This window comes from Triticum dicoccoides, chromosome 2B (genome assembly GCF_002162155.2).
Source record: "Triticum dicoccoides isolate Atlit2015 ecotype Zavitan chromosome 2B, WEW_v2.0, whole genome shotgun sequence".
NCBI classification, from domain to species: Eukaryota; Viridiplantae; Streptophyta; class Magnoliopsida; order Poales; family Poaceae; genus Triticum; species Triticum dicoccoides.
Window position 1 is genome coordinate 155108397 of NC_041383.1, and position 17642 is coordinate 155126038.

Consider the following 17642-nt stretch of genomic DNA (forward strand, 5'->3'; position numbering starts at 1 on the left):
TCGTCGATGTCCGGAAGAGGGAACAACGCTATGTCTTTGCCCATGGACTGTAGCATGCCCCTGATGTCAAGCAACATCATCTGCTCCACTGCCTTTGAGCACGCATGTGTTCGACGGTAGTCATCAGACATCGCGTCTAGGTGCCTATCCCATAGACCGCGCACGTCACCTGGCTCGCAGAATACCAAGATAGTTGCAAAGAGCCTCCTAAGTGAGGCTGGCATCGCGAACTGTGTTGACTCTATAAGACACTCGCCAAGCGTGTTGTCGGCCTCAATAAAGCCCAATCTCTCGGCAGCCTCACGGAAGCTATCACATAGCACTCCGTCCACGGTCCGCAGTTCCTCGAAGGATGTCTTGCCTGGTACGTGGTTAAGCACCACTCGCAGAAAGTACCGCTCCCTCTCGGCTGGATGGGCTGACATGATTCGACCTACTTGGTGCTGCTTTTCTCTCGGCCTCCAGTATTTCTGTCGCTGCCATGTGAAACTTCCCGGAAAGTCCTTGTACAGGATATCCCGAGCCCACACGTGCTGCTGATTAGCGAGGAAATACTCTGTCAGCATTGACTTAGATGCAGTATCACGGGCGACGACATCGGTCAGGTCCTCTCCTGCTTTGAACATGACACTATTCATATTAGGGAGATGAAGCGGCAACTGTAGGACCGACGGGAAACTCTCAGAAAGGTTGAAGCCGAATATCCTCCACATCGCCTCCGGTGGAGTAACCCATCTCGCATCAACGTACCTTTTAATCTCGTCTACAACCCCGTTGTTGTCAGGCTGGTCAATGCTGAATGAAGCTCGATCGTGACCCTTGTATACGTATTTGTAAAGGTACTTGACGGCCTTGATGCTGGAGCACACCTCGACATTTATGTGGCAGTTGAACATCCGCAACAGATAAGGGTTGTAAGGCACGACCCATCTGTTATCCAGCATTTGACGATGGACCTTAGCCTGACGACCATCGTCTCGCCATCGATAAACCGGGTATGAATCCTTCCCCTGTAAGGTGTTCTGGTTGAACGGTCGTGGGTACTTGCTCTTGCACTTCAAGTCTTGCATGCACACATTTTTGGGATTAAGATTGCCACATGGGCCGTGCATCATATGCTTCACGACCATGGCATAGAGCTCTGGATAATTATGCCTGTCCGGGAGCTCTGCAGATATGACGCGGTCATACTGCTCTGGCACCATGAGTTTATAATTTGAATTCATGATCAGCAAGAAGTGTGCATGGGGGAGGCCCCTCTTCTGGAACTCGACGACATACACACGCGCTACCACAACACCGAGGATGTGCTTTTTGAGCAACATCTCTTTCATGGTCTCTAGCTTGGCCCTGAACACGCGTGCGACAAGATCTGGTCGATCCTGGGGTGTCTGTCCAAGAAGCAGCTCATTCAGTATCTCCTCCCAGCTAGGATTGCATGTCATAGTCAAAAAGATGTCAGGCTTCCCATATGTCTGCACCAGTGCCATGGCGTCCATCTGCCTCCGCTTCATGTCTCGGTTGCTTCCTTGATGCGTCCCTGGCAGCACGATCCTCTTCCCAACAGCGCTCGCCCGCATCTCCCCAACCGCGATGCTATCCACAAGGCCTTGGTATAGATCGGCACGTATCTCTCTCTGGTGGTCCCTGATCCACTTTAGCCTACATCCCTCAATCTTGATGAACATGTCGACACCCCACTGCTAAAACAGGCGTGCTCCGTGTAGTATGGGGTTGAATATCGCAGGGCGCGTCTGTAGTCGGTAACAGTAGTAGTCCCTGACAGAGACACACAACCGGCTGTTCCCCTCTGTGGAAAGACGTGAAAGAAGAAGGTTAGGTACCATATGGAAGGATAGAGAACTTTTTCTGGCATATAAGCATAACAACCAGGCGCACCTGAATCATTATCACGGTTTCCTCTTGGTTGTTGTGCAACCTCCCAAGGGACATTGTGCTTAGGGATATTTGGATGCCAACCAAGCTCCCCCCTTGGAAAAAAGAGGGGATACGAGAGCGGGTCATAACAGCCATCTGTGGCATGTATACTATACTTCTCGTTGTTGTCCCCATAGAGTGTAATGCTGTGGTTGAACCTGTTTGCTAGATCGCTTCCCTCGACCCAAATTGCAGCCACCTCGGATGACACGGGTCTATTGTATCTTCGTTGGTCTAGCTTCTGGTCAATGTTGAGGTCTATCTGGTACTCCTCGAGGTTTTCCTTGTGGGCACCCAAACTCCTAAACTGTTGGGAGTAGGGGTTTTCCCTCAGGACGTCCACTAACTTGCTGACAACGTGCTGGTCCAATTGCTTGGTGGCCTCCTTGCGATGGCTTAAGCTGGGATCGTCATCGTAGAAGTACAACTGCAGATGTTCAGGGCGAGATCTTGGACCGAACGAGTGCACCTTGTGGTACATAGTGCCATGTGTCCGAAACGTGTACACCCCGGACTTCATGTTTGTGTAGTTGTTGTCTAGGCTGACGCCAAGGGTAGTGAAGGCAAAGTGCCCATTGAAGAACCGAATGCTCTCTCGGAAATGCCGAGAGTCTGCATCCGCGCTTGACCATAACCTCATCAGCTCTGGGATAGGCTCGGGTTCATCTAGCTCAATCTCCCCGTTCCTACAACAGAAGCCGGCGGTCTCGTACTGGAACTTCTTGGCCTTGCAATGCTCGCAGTTTGCCGCGTGCTTCAGGATGTGTGTGCTATCTGGGATGTTCGAGTAGACATAGTCGAAAGGATCTAGGTCGATAGATCCCGTGTTGGAGGATTCTACGGGCTCATCGAGGTCCGTGCTATCAGTGTCGGATGCTGCAAGCATTGTGGAGATATAACAAGTCACGATGGGATGCACATCATAAACCAATAATATAGAGGGATGAGCAGCGAAAGGCGCCTCGGAGTACCTTCACCGGCAAATAGGTAGTACTCATCATCCATGAGGTCACCGGAGAGGGCATTCTCGTCCATGATGCCGCTAAGGAAGGCCTCCATGTCAGCTGTAACATTGTTGAGCTAGTAAGTAATGGTTTTTATTGTGAGTGCACACCAGGAGGGGAGTAAACATGAGAGGGTTACCATTGGTTCCGATGGTGTACGATGGCATGCTTGATGAAGGGGAGGAAGCTGGTGAAGCAACTCCTGTGGGCGGTGCTTCTGAGCTTGTTGCTGCTCTGTTCACATCTAAGGTACTTGCATCTGGGCCTGGGGGCCTCCGCTTTTTTTGAAAGCTTGCATTACGACGATCTAGCAACGCTGACTTCTCACCTTCTGGTATGCTTTTCCCGTGCGCTCTTCGTTTTAAGGCACTCCCTTGAATGTTCTTTGCTCTAATACTTTGTTTGTGAGCTCGCTCCCGAGCCCTACGCTGTGCTCTGCTCTCCTGCCTCTGCTCACGGGCTTGATTCTGCTGGTCGTCTATTTGGTGACCATTGGTTTGCTGCGAGGGATTTATGAGTTCGCTGGGGGCATCATTATCATCCAGGGCACGACTAAGGTACTCGCCTGCACCGTTGTGGAGCCGTTAAATACTGGTTCAATGCACATGGACACAACAAGTAGAGTAAAGATGGAAGGATTACTGTCTGGTTCGAAGTTGTTCCCAGCCTTACTCGCAAACAGGGGGCAGGGGCAGGAGCTGAAGCTTCGGATTCTCTGAATGCCAACGCATGAGTGCTCGACATCAGGTTGGGTGTAGCTAAGGTATCTGCATCAGGGCACGGCATTGCGATGGATTCAGCGCAAGGGGTGTTGCGCCTAGCCGCGAGTCTCTTCTTGCGCTGAGCTAGCATGTTCTGCTTCTCCTTAGGTGATATGTTTTGCAGACGTGTTCTTCGGCGGGTGTTTGTCTCTTGCTTTTCATGGACTGACATATTTTGGTAGGCCGCCCTTCTAAGGGTGTTACTCTGTTGCTTCTCCTCTGGTGTCATTCGTTGCCTGGCTTCTCTTTGATGGGCAGTCCTCTCCTCCTCTGTTTTTTTCCTAGCTTCTCTGCGACGTGCATTGATTTCCTCCTTCTATTCAGGTGTTAATCTATTTCGCCGTGCTATATATTGGTCTCGCCTTTTCTGTTTTCTATCTGATTTAATGATATCATTTGAAGCAATGTGCTCGGGGACATTGTCTTCAGTGTCGAGTCAAAGTGCTATGTCTGTACCAATATTATGATCAATGTTTCTCTCTGTTCCTCGAAGTGATGCATGGTGATCATAGTAAGTGCCTTCACGAGAATGATTTCCTGAAGAACCATTTTGTTTTAACAAATGTATAAATGCAAACTGAAAAAAAGTCGTGTGTAAGGGCGATACCGATTGATGTTTCCACATGCGGCACTGGCTGAAAGGCCTTGAGATTGCCGGCTATAGGAATCATCATAGGCAGTTGCGTGGGCACATTGTCATCATCATCGGAAGATGAAACGCTGTAGTTAGTAGTGCCTGTTTGTTCGCGTATGAAAAAACCAGATGGTGGTCGGTGTGTATTCGTGAGTTGTGATCTGGGTGTCCTCTCATATTCGACAACTGATAAGATTAATGTAAGTTAAGTTGTGAAGCTTATTGAATACCTTATGTGCAGACATGTGATTGGCATACACATACCTTTTTTTCCTTTATCATAGAGATGCTCTCTGTCCTGTGACATCTTTCTGTCGTATAGAAGCTTAAACAAACCTGCAGTCTTATTGCATTAAAAAATGATATGAATTGAATTACAAAAATGATATGACCTCTGGTGACTCATTTAACATGCTTTTAGGACTCACTTGTTCATTTTCATAGACATGTTCTTCTCATATGGTTTTCTTCCAAAGTAAAATGATTGTGCTATTATATGTTGACGGCTGAAGTTTGTATATTTCAGTTTATAAAGTGCAAGCTTTTGTAGAAGTTCAATTTTTTAAAAAGAGGACTCAGACATGGCGAGAAGAATGAAGGTGGAGGGGAAGGAGTGGAGAGAAAGATGTCTGTCTCCACGTGGTGCGAAAAAGACTATACAAGATTCTGTATTATGTCGCGTTAAAACAATCTGGAATATAAAGGATTCTGGAGGTTAGCTTAAATGAAAGTATTTCCTTCTATCACTATTCCTATCGCGAGGCATGTTTGTTCCCATGATGTAATGTTTCATTTACGATTCTTCTAGAATCCAGTAAAAGTAAACATGGTCTGAGGTTACCTAATCTTATACTGCAATTTCAGAATTTCCTAGATTTGTTTTGACAGTTTCAACACATGTTTTTCACACTAAAATAAACCTGCAGTCCTTTTGCATTACCAAAATGAACTTTAGATGTGGGAGGGTCTCCAATATATATGAACTTAACTGTGGGAACAGAACAAGTGGGATAACTGATATGACATAACTTTGGGGAATAAGTGCTCTATAGTTGCCACATTTGAGATGCCAGAACTTGTTCAATGTAGTTGGAGTAAAAGTTAAAGATGCAATCTGAGTACTAACATTACGAAGTGCCGTTCAACAATTTCAGGCTTGTCCATGGTCAATTTGGACTGGTCAGGTTGGTGTTGCCTTATTCTGTGCTACGTTATATTGTTATCCTCAATTGCTCATTGATTTTGATCTGTTTATGAGGGTCCGGTTCATTGCAACATCAGCGTTCCTTCCTGATCTCTTCTTCTTTCCAGCAATGATGGTTTTGACTCAGCAGAAATTCCATACCTTCATGGTCAACTGCTGCATCTGGAATACGTATGTGAAGCATACCTTAGTATTTTAATTTAACTCCTCACCTGAAGTTATTCTCCTTAGTTCTGCATTTGTGTTGAGCTAATATGGATATGGTACATTTTTTTTGCTATATGGATATGGTACAACTTTGGCTAAGCAATGCAACTTTCATTGGGTTTTCAGTACTTGTACTTAATGTGCGGATAGAGACTCCGAAATTGTCACTTTAGTGTACCTATTTGCACATGTATTTCCATATTTGATTGTTCTCAACCATGCTGCTAAAATGTTTGTGAATATGCTTACAAGTCTACTCTGACATGGAGAGAAAATGTCAAGCCAGTAAAATGGCTGCAGCATTTGGCTGATGCTTCTCGACAAAAACCATGTGTTGCAACTCTGTGAGCATTTTGCTGATCCTAAATTGATGTTATTAAACTTCAGAGATGAAGGAAAATGTCTGATTTCAGGCTTATTCTCGCTGTACAAAATTGCAGTCAAACACAACCCCTTCCAATACTTGAGATAGCTGGATATGTTGGAAGGGAAGCAAAATATATGAGAAAGGTGGATGATCGGTGTTGGCATTTATGAAGAAAAATCTTATCGTTATCTTAAACATGGTCTGAGGTTACCTAATCTTATACTGCAATTTCAGAATTTCCTTGATTTTTTTGACAGTTTCACATGTTCTTCTTACTAAAATAAACATGCAGTCTTTTTGCATTACAAAAATGATATGACATAACTGTGGGTCTCCAATATATATATGAACTTAACTGTGGTAGATTTTGTAACTTTGGGATGCCAGAACTTGTTCAATGTAGTTGGAGTAAAAGTTAAAGATGCAATCCGAGTACTAACATTATGAAGTTACTTTGCTTGCTGAAACATGTCAGGATGGCAAACCTAGGGAGTTCGGGCACCATGAAACATAACAAAGGTGGATATCTGTCCATTGCCGCTGGAGAGGAAGAAGACGGTAGGCGGGCTCAGGAGATGACGCAGCAACAACCGTCGAGCGGAGGTTGTGTTTGGACGCCCTAGTTGTGGTTCGGCATGCAAGGCTGCGCGATCAGCAGAGGCTGCAGCTCGCACAGTTCGCGTGCGAACGATGTGGCCGGACGACGATTGAAGCGGCGTTTCTGTTTTGGCGGCGTGCGTTCGCGTGTGGATGGAGCTCGCCAGGAAGAACTGGCGTCTTGATGGAGCTCGTACGCCAGGAAGAACTGGCGTTCGCTTGCGGGTCGAAGAAGTTTGATTTTTGGTCGATGGACCTCGTCCTCGTTCGTGGGTTGCAGAGCTGTTTTTTTATTGACTGGGCGCGATCGTGGGGTTCCATGGACTTCTTGTACGTGGGTTCTCATACGTGGGCTGATATTTTTTTTGTGGGCGCTGAGTTGGTGATTTTTCGTACGTAGGCTGAGTTGGTGCGTGCATGGGCTGGGCTGCTGCGTGCGTGTGGGAGAGGGGGATCGAGCGAGGGACGGGGGTTCGACCTCGTTCGATCCCCCTTTAATAGTAGAGATTTAAAAAATGGTGTGGACTAAAAACCCGGATGGACGTAGTAGCCCTCCATTTTTATTTACTCCGCATATTAGATTTAACTGAAGTCAAACTTTGTAATACTCTCAAACCTTTCTGATAATTGAAATTAAAATTCTTTATTTGTACACACTCTCACACGTTTCCGATAATTTGGCGCATGTGTGGTTGTTCACTTAAGGGAGGGTAGTGTACCACACGTGAAGGACAGGAAGTGCGACCAGGACGCGTTGGCGTGGATCGTTAGTTCATCGGAAGTAGTACTCCCTCTGTACATTAAATAAAGAGTTTCGTTTCGTACTTACACAATTTAAAACGATTGTTATGGAGAGAATAAGAAAACCACTCCACTATATATTAGTCATATACACAAGAGAGTATTATATGGACGCAGCTTCATTGACTTAGTGCACCTGCCTTTGGGTTTATGACAGGTGGGCCCAAAATGTGGTTGGCTCACCTGTCATACAGCCAAAAGTTGATGGAGTGAAGGCACCGGAGCTCAGTCCGTACTACATTAGTAGAGTATATATATAAGCGGGAGCCTCAGCGCTTGTTCGCTAGGGTTTGCACTCTCCACACGCTCGCTGCAATACATATATGTTACACGCTGGAGGCTCAGCGTTCATTTGCTAGGGTTTGCTATATTCATAGTCTCTCACCCTCTCTTGACCAGATCTAAACAAGATTGCGTTGGCCTCTTGTCTCTCTCCCCCCTCACAGCTGGTGAAGGAGGCGTCCGTATCCCGTCGCACCGGGAAGGGGAGGAGGTGCAGCGTTAACTCTATCGCCTTCGGCGAGGGAGGCAATCCACTGCCGGTTGCACTGTTCTCTTTCACCCAGCGCCTGTGCGGGAGGGCCACCGACCCCTTCTTCCTCGCTGTCGTACGTAGTGTGGGCAGATCCAGCCTCCCGCCGCACGCCTTGCCACATCCCGACGACCCTAAGGTATCAGTTTCTTTGAAACCGTCGTTGCTCTAGCTGCATGTGGGTCTTTTTCGATCTGTAGTCGAATCTAGGTCTTGGTTCAAAGAGGAAAGAAAGGTGCGGTGGGGTGGAGCATGAATCTAGGACGTGGTTCAATGAGGAAAGGAGGGAGTAAAAGTAGTATAGACTGCCTATCCAGCCGCTTTGTTGGTCGAAAAGGGAAAAAGGGGGTAACCCAGTACACACATCTGTAAGGAACCGATCTCTTTGTTGAAAAGGGAAAGAAACTGGGGGGGGGGGGTTGGGTAGTTTGTGCAGGACTAGATTTGCTGCCCTCACATAGGAAAAAAGTTCAAAGAGAACAAATATGGGACCAACAAAGATATGCTGCTTGGCTACATACTCTGCATCACCCATTTATACGTGTGGACGCACATGGTGCTAGCATGTCCCATACAGCTATTTTGTTGTTGTTAATCTAAGAATGCCGCCGGAAAATTGAAGCAATGCCACTGTTAAAAGTAAATTACATTTTTTAACGAATGTTGTTTCAAGAGAGTGTCTCTGTTAATATGAATCAATGCTACCGTTTTAGAAATGCTACTATCCTACTTTGTTTTCCATCCAAGATAAGTTAGATGCTTATTTCTGTCACCGTTTGTTTCATCCTCCTTTATCGGCAAGTAATTGTTTCCTTTTTTGCCTCTGTTAAAACAGGGGTATCGATTCAACTTGTTGCTATTGCGACATTTTGCTTCGCTACTCGAAACACTTATGTTTTAAGAGTGTTTTGTGCAGTCCAACTTGAATGTCACACCGGTGACTTTGCTTAATTTTGGTGGAACTGCACAAAAGGAGATTGAGATTTGTTTCCAATGTTCCTGTCAAGTTGTTTCAAATCTTGGTCTCTACCACATGATATCTATTCAACTTGTTGCTATTGCGACATTTTGCTTCGCTACGCGAAACACTTTGCTTGATTTCAGTGCAACTGCAGAAAATGAGATTGGATTTCCTATTCATGTTAGCAGATTCGTATTTTATCCTGGTGTTCTCATGAAAGGTCAGTACATGCCTTCATCCACATGATTATGCAGTGTGCTTTGAGATGTTGTGCTACTTGTATTGGTACTGTTTTAAATAAATGTTGAATTGAAGCTATTGTATTGCTGTCTTTTCCCATTAAGTAGTGAATAAAAATGGGACCAACCCAGACATGATGCTTGTTGCTTTGTTACAACAAACTCTGCATCACCCCCTTTATAAGTATATGGAAGCACATATTGTTGTTGCGCCCACTCTCCCCTGGGACTGTTTATGCTTTTCGTTAATCTAATGCCGCTGGTAAAATTAAGCAATGCCACTCTCAGAATTAATTAACTACTGAATCTTAGTTCAAAACTGCAACACTTGTTAGGAATGGTACTATCCTGCTTTGTAGTTCTTTCTACATGTTTAACCAAGGTATTGTTAAGATAATGTCTCTTTAAAAATGAATCAGTTGCATTGTTTTAGGAATGGTACTTTTCTGCTTTGTCGTTCTTTATACATGTTGAACCAAGGCATTGTTAAGATAATGTCTCAGTCAATATGAATGAATCACACTGAGGGAGAATTGCTCCTCTCCTGCTTTGTTTCCCATTAGGACAAGTCATCAACCGTTATTTCTCAGTAATTGTTTCCCTTATACCTATTGTTGCTTACAGGGATATCAAAATTAAAGCTCGGTTTTATTCCGACTTCGATTTTAGTTGAACTGCACAAAAGGAGCCAATGTGTCCAAGGAAAACTGCTGCGTTACTGGGTCCAGTTGGTCGTTCCACTTTGCAGAAAGAAGCAGTCACTGGATGCGGTATATTACAGAAGGAATGACCGAGAAGCTTTACAGAGTATTATTAGACACCGGTGACATGACTAGTCTGCAGAGACCATTGGCAATTTAACAACACGTGGAGTGCCCTGGGCAAAAAGTGCACAAACAAGTACAAGAAGCTAAGATAGGACACGATCATAGGCATTACATATTTTGAATGGGAAAAGCTTGTCAAAGTTTAATCATTGATGTTAGCAAGAAGACGTTAGTTTAATATATTGGAATTGGAGAACCTTGTCAAAATTTGCTCATTGATGTTAGCAAGAAGACGTTAGTTTAATATATTGGAATTGGAAAACCTTGTCAACATTTGCTCATTGATGTTAGCCAGAAGACATGCATTTGATATTTTTGAGTGGGACGCCCTTGCTGTGAGCAGCGTCGAGTGTTTTTCCTATTCCTGTGTTCAGTTTAGAAGTAAATAGTTACTCTGCTGAGATATTCATGTGTTAAGAGTTTGTTCTGAATATTGTCTATGTAATGCCAGGCCTTGTGTTTGATTACAAAGTTGAGCTTGGAATGTTGTGGCATGCGGCATCACGAGCTGTTCACCGTGCCTCCTGAGAATAATGCTTTGTATTGTTTTGCATGTCGATCTAATGCCAGTGATTTGCTTGTTAAGAAGATCATGATCTCCTATTGTTTTCGTGCGTAAGAAGTTCATCGTCTGATGTTTCATTCATAGCCTATACGACATGTCGGGTAGGTTAGACGTGAAACTATATGATCTTCCGACCAACTCATGATATTAGGCCGTGATTGGATCGTCGTTTTCCAACCAAAACCGCTTGTAAAACTGACGCTTGTAAATTAAAGCAGATGGTCTCAGGCGAAGGCGCTTGGTTGGTCGATTTCGACTAGTAAAATATCGGAAGTACTTCACACACGATAAAAACGCTGAACGACACTTGGACGATTGCTAATCCAGTCGTTAGCTGCTGTTTCAGCCTTGCCCATGGATGGCATGATACGCACGTCGTGCATGTATCGTCTGGTAATGTCGTCCATATAGCAATGCTCGTAAAATATACACTGGTCTCTCAAATTACACGCGTAACCCGACAGTTTTACTTACAGACCTCGGGCCTTCCGATGACGAGTAAATTACACTTGTATGTTAATACAGGTTTGAAATAAACCAGAGCTCCCAAGCGCGGCCTTACCGTTTCATGCCGTCTCAGTTTCTCGAAGGTGCTCATAGGTGTCCGATGATCCTGGCTTCCTGAATGAGCAGCGGGCGCTGTATCAGACCTCCGTAGGGCCCGCGAGGCCCTCTCCGTTGTCCTTCGAGTTGTTGCGCTCGCCGTGGCACCGAGCATTGTTAACATGGTCAACGAACATGAGGATTCAGGAGATGACTTTATTTTGACTGGATGACACTAGGGACCCACTAGGGCCATAGTCGTACGTACGCAAGTGCCTCCTTATTATGTACAACTATATATTTTTTGCTTTCTCCTGGTTTCCTGACATCACGGTCCCACACCATTGTCAACCTATGTAGTCAATATAAACGAGAGAATTGCACAAGGTGCGGCCGACAGCTGGGACCAAGCAGCTCGAGCAGTATTTGTGTTTTTGAGGCGTGAGCACTGCAGAGTTTTTCTTGGCGATGATTTCGTTGTCGTTCAGAGGAGAGCAGGGTATTAACTGGGCGGGCTGTGGCCCGTCTAGCCCAGGCCAGATATCCAGCCCAGATACTACTTGTTTCAAGATGAAAATGCCTAGCCCAGCTATACGTCTTTTGGAGGAATACCCAGGCAAGGTCAACTTGTTATTCTCCGCCCCGCTGTGCTGCAAATCTTTCCCAGAAGGGATGCATTAGGCTTAACAGGAAAATGGGCTTTAAAAATAATAAATGGGATGTAATTATAGAAACTGGGCAGTAACTATAAAAAAATGCACCAAACACGAAATTAGTTTATAAAATATTATTTATGGATTTTGAAAATCTTAAATTTTCATTGTTGCACGCGCAATGTTTCGTTGGATTTTTACGCAATACAAATTTATATTTAATCTGAATAGAAATTTTAGGATAAAAATATTTCGGATCCCATCAAAATGTGGGAAATTTTATTGAATTCTGTCTTCAACGGTTGGTTGAAATTATTAATCATTGTCCTAGCTAGAAAATGGGTTGTACTTTTAACAAACCGTAAATGGGCTGTTGTAAATTCCATTAGAATTCAAAAATGGGTTGGACATTCTTACAAAACGCAAATGGGCTATAAGTTCTCTTCCACACACTTGTGGGCCTACTAAGTGACGTGTCCCCTAAAATAATAAGTTGACGTGTATGCAACGCTTTGTCAACTTATTATAGTCAACACACGGTTCTAGCAGCAGTGGCCATTGGATGTCTATCCAACGGATGTCGTGTTGGAAATATGCCCTGGAGGCAATAATAAAATGGTTATTATTATATTTCTTTGTTCATGATAATTGTCTATTATTCATGCTATAAATTATATTATCCGGAAATCGTAATACATGTGTGAATACATAGACCACAACAAGTCCCTAGTGAGCCTCTAGTTGACTAGCTCGTTGATCAATAGATAGTCATGGTTTCCTGACTATGGACATTGGATGTCATTGATAACGGGATCACATCATTAGGAGAATGATGTGATGGACAAGACCCAATCCTAAGCATAGCACAAAGATCGTATAGTTCGTTTCGCTAGAGCTTTTCCAAATGTCAAGTATCATTTCCTTAGACCATGAGATTGTGCAACTCCCGGATACCATAGGAGTGCTTTGGGTGTGCCAAACGTCACAACGTAACTGGGTGACTATAAAGGTGCACTACGGGTATCTCCGAAAGTGTCTGTTGGGTTGGCACGAATCAAGACTGGGATTTGTCACTCCGTATGACGGAGAGGTATCTCTGGGCCCACTCGGTAATGCATCATCATAATGAGCTCAATGTGACCAAGTGTTTGGTCATGGGATCATGCATTACAGTACGAGTAAATTGACTTGCCGGTAACGAGACTGAACGAGGTATTGGGATACCGACGATCGAGTCTCGGGCAAGTAACGTACCGATTGACAAAGGGAATTGTATACGGGATTGATTGAATCCTCGACATCGTGGTTCATCCGATGAGATTGTTGAGGAGCATGTGGGAGCCAACATGGGTATCCAGATCCCGCTGTTGGTTATTGGCCGGAGAGGCGTCTCGGTCATGTCTGCATGTCTCCCGAACCCGTAGGGTCTACACACTTAAGGTTCGGTGACGCTAGGGTTGTAGAGATATGAGTATGCAGTAACCCGAAAGTTGTTTAGAGTCCCGGATGAGATCCCGGACGTCACGAGGAGTTCCGGAATGGTCCGGAGGTGAAGATTTATATATGGGAAGTTCAGTTTCGGCCATCGGGAAAGTTTCGGGGGTCACCGGTATTGTACCGGGACCACCGGAAGGGTCCCGGGGGTCCACCGGGTGGGGCCACCTATCCCGGAGGGCCCCACGGGCTGAAGTGGGAGGGGAACCAGCCCCTGGTGGGCTGGTGCGCCCCCCTTGGCCCCCCTGCGCCTAGGGTTGGAAACCCTAGGGGTGGGGGGCGCCTCCACTTGCCTTGGGGGGAAAGCCACCCCCTTGGCCGCCGCCCCCCTTGGAGATTGCATCTCCTAGGGCTGGCGCCCCCCCTAGGGGCCCTATATAAAGAGGGGGAAGGGAGGGCAGCCGCACCCAAGTCTCTGGCGCCTCCCTCTCCCCTGCAACACCTCTCCCTCTCGCAGAAGCTTGGCAAAGCCCTGCCGTGATCGCTGCTGCATCCACCACCACGCCGTCGTGCTTCTGGATCTTCATCAACCTCTCCTTCCCCCTTGCTGGATCAAGAAGGAGGAGACGTCTTCCCAACCGTACGTGTGTTGAACGCGGAGGTGCCGTCCGTTCGGCGTTAGGATCTCCGGTGATTTGGATCACGACGAGTACGACTCCCTCAACCCCGTTCTCTTGAACGTTTCCGCACGCGATCTACAAGGGTATGTAGATGCACTCCTCTCTCTCGTTGCTAGATGACTCCATAGATTGATCTTGGTGAAGCGTAGAATTTTTTTTATTTTCTGCAACGTTCCCCAACTGTGGCATCATGAGCTAGGTCTATGCGTAGTTACTATGCACGAGTAGAACACAAAGTAGTTGTGGGCGTAGATGTTGTCAATTTTCTTGCCATTACTAGTCTTATCTTGCTTCGGCGGCATCGTGGGATGAAGCGGCCCGGACCGACCTTACACGTACGCTTACGTGAGACAGGTTCCACCGACTGACATGCACTAGTTGCATAAGGTGGCTAGCGGGTGTCTGTCTCTCCCACTTTAGTTGAAGCAGATTCGATGAAAAGGGTCCTTATGAAAGGTAAATAGAAATTGGCATATCACGTTGTGGTTTTACGTTGGTAAGAAACGTTCTTGCTAGAAACATATAGAAGCCACGTAAAAACTTGCAACAATAATTAGAGGACGTCTAACTTGTTTTTGCAGGAAGTGTTTTGTGATGTGATATGGCCAAAGGATGTGATGAATGATATATATGATGTATGAGATGATCATGTTCTTGTAATAGGAATCATGACTTGCATGTCGATGAGTATGACAACCGGCAGGAGCCATAGGACTTGTCTTTATTTTTTTTGTATGACCTGCGTGTCATTGAAGAACGCCATGTAAATTACTTTACTTTATTGCTAAACATGTTAGCCATAGAAGTATAAGTAGTCGTTGGCATGACGACTTCATGAAGACACGATGATGGAGATTAGGGGTGGGCATATTAACCGAGGACCGAACTACCGAACCGAAAAAACCGGAGCCGAAGCCGAAATGACCGAAACCGAAACTTCTGCTTGTTAGTTCAGTCAACACTTTGTAAAAACCGAAATTAATTTGGGGAGTTCGGTCATGTGCATTAGTTACCCGAAAGGACCGGCAAAACCGATTAGATATGACATGGACTAAATCTACGTAATGGGCCACAGCCCACAGCCCAATATCAATTCTCCCGTCCTTATCCAGTACTAGTCCACGACGCAGCCACCAGCGAGACCAGACCGACCTGCGCCTGGACGCTTCTGCCTCTACTTCTCTCCACCCGGGCGGCCGGCGGGCGACGATGGCGCAGACCTTTGTGTTGTGCTATGGAGAACGCTCACCTCATCCCTCAAATCTGTCACTTTCTCTTTGATTCCATACCGTTGGCATTTTCTCTTTCTACGATGGAGATTTCTTGATAACTTCGTGAGGTGCTGATGATTTCCCGTCATCATATTGCTACTAGGTTCCGATTTTTACTCACAGGATCTTACTTCTTGAGCGTACACAAGGTTCTTTTGCAGATCTATTGCAGAAGTGTATCTTCCTTTCATTTCATTTCTCCAATCTATCAGTCAATTAGGGGTCAACCGAGCACCGAACCGAAATATCGGTCCACCGAATCTTCGGTTAGTATTTTTCCAAATGACCGATCGGTCATGATTTTCTGGAAACCGAACTTTTTCAAAAGCCGAGGAACCGAACCGAACGGTTCGGTTACACCGAATGCCCAGTCCTAATGGAGATCATGATGATGGAGATCATGGTGTCATGCCGGTGACGAAGATGATCATGGCGCCCCGAAGATGGAGATCAAAGGAGCAATATGATATTGGCCATATCATGTCACTATTTGATTGCATGTGATGTTTATCATGTTTTACATCTTATTTGCTTAGAACGACGATAGCTTAAATAAGATGATCCCTCATAATAATTTCAAGAAAAGTGTTCCCCCTAACTGTGCACCGTTGCGAAGGTTCGTTGTTTCGAAGCACCACGTGATGATCGGGTGTGACAGATCCTAACGTTCGAATACAATGGGTGTAAGCCAGATTTACACACGCAATACACTTAGGTTGACTTGACGAGCCTAGCATGTACAGACATGGCCTCAGAACACGGAAGACCGAAAGGTCGAGCATGAGTCGTATAGAAGATACGATCAACATGAAGATGTTCACCGATGATGACTAGTCCATCTCACGTGATGATCGGACACAGCCTAGTTGACTCGGATCATGTTTCACTTAGATTACTAGAGGGATGTCTGTCTAAGTGGGAGTTCATTGAATAATTTGATTAGATGAACTTAATTATCATGAACTTAGTCTAAAAACCTTTGCAAAATGTCTTGTAGATCAAATGGCCAACGCACAAGTCCACCTCAACTTCAACGTGTTCCTAGAGAAAACCAAGCTGAAAGATGATGGCAGCAACTATATGTACTGGGTCCGGAACCTGAGGATCATCCTCATAGCTGCCAAGAAAGATTATGTCCTAGAAGCGCCGCTAGGTGAAGCACCAATCCCAGAGAACCAAGACGTTATGAACGCTTGGCAGTCTCGTGCTGATGATTACTCCCTCGTTCAGTGCGGCATGCTTTACAGCTTAGAACCGGGGCTCCAAAAGCGTTTTGAGCAACACGGAGCATATGAGATGTTCGAAGAGCTGAAAATGGTTTTCCAAGCTCATGCCCGGGTCGAGAGATATGAAGTCTCCGACAAGTTCTTCAGCTGTAAGATGGAGGAAAATGGTTCTGTCAGTGAGCACATACTCAAGATGTCTGGGTTGCACAACCGCTTGACTCAGCTGGGAGTTAATCTCCCGGATGACGCGGTTATTGACAGAATCCTTCAGCCGCTTCCACCGAGCTAGCAAGGGAGTTGCCACGCCCGGTAAGCCAGTTGCTGGGAAGAAGTCAAACAATGGACCCAAGCCTGAGACTGAGTGCTTTTATTGCAAGGGAAGTGGTCACTAGAAGCGGAACTGCCCCAAGTACTTAGCAGACAAGAAGGCTGGCAAAACCAAAGGTATATGTGATATACATGTAATTGATGTGTACCTTACCAGTGCTCGTAGTAGCTCCTGGGTATTTGATACCGGTGCGGTTTCTCATATTTGTAACTCAAAGCAAGAGCTGCGGAATAAGCGGAGACTGGCGAAGGACGAGGTGACGATGAGCGTCGGGATTGGTTCCAAGGTCGATGTGGTCGTCGTCGGCACGCTACCTCTACATTTACCTATGGGATTAGTTTTAAACCTCAATAATTGTTATTTAGTGCCAGCTTTGAGCATGAACATTGTATCAGGATCTCGTTTAATTCGAGATGGCTACTCATTTAAATCCGAGAATAATGGTTGTTCTATTTATATGAGAGATATGTTTTATGGTCATGCCCCGCTGGTGAATGGTTTATTCTTAATGAATCTCAAGCGTAATGTTACACATATTCATAGTGTGAATACCAAAAGATGTAAAGTTGATAACGATAGTCCCACATACTTGTGGCACTGCCGCCTTGGTCACATTGGTGTCAAGCGCATGAAGAAGCTCCATGCTGATGGACTTTTAGAGTCTCTAGATTATGAATCGTTTGACACATGCGAACCATGCCTCATGGGCAAAATGACCAAGACTCCGTTCTCTGGAACAATGGAGCGAGCAACCAACTTATTGGAAATCATACATACTGATGTGTGCGGTCCAATGAGCGTTGAGGCTCGTGGAGGATATCGTTATGTTCTCACTCTCACTGATGACTTGAGTAGATATGGGTATGTCTA